Source organism: Penaeus monodon, chromosome 24 (assembly GCF_015228065.2).
Source record: "Penaeus monodon isolate SGIC_2016 chromosome 24, NSTDA_Pmon_1, whole genome shotgun sequence".
NCBI classification, from domain to species: Eukaryota; Metazoa; Arthropoda; class Malacostraca; order Decapoda; family Penaeidae; genus Penaeus; species Penaeus monodon.
Window position 1 is genome coordinate 1226176 of NC_051409.1, and position 303 is coordinate 1226478.

At 44.2% G+C, this 303-nt stretch overlaps 1 protein-coding gene across 1 annotated transcript in view; it reads right to left on the reverse strand.

Annotated features, from left to right (window-relative positions):
* LOC119588796 overlaps positions 1 to 303 on the reverse strand; it is an 11996-nt gene that overhangs the window by 1713 nt on the left and 9980 nt on the right. The gene's annotated exons all lie outside the window — the stretch shown is intronic.

The window sequence follows — 303 nt, forward strand, 5'->3', positions numbered from 1 at the left end:
TTAGAACAACAACAAAAACACCATAAAAGTTTCCATTAAAGATACACGCATGGCTTCTGAGCGGCATGAAAGGCGCCCAACAAACATAAACATTACTCTGGAAAAGAAATTATCATCGGAAAGGGATAGAGACGACGCACACGCGGGTGCAGAATTCCCCTATTAATGGCCCATTCATCACTGCCCGGAGGAGACACACAAACGGTTCAATATCAGACGTAAACGAAAGCTCAAGGAAATTATTGTGAGGAGGAAAAGAAGAGGTGGGTTGGTCCTGTTTTGTCTTTGCGTGTCCAGCCAATC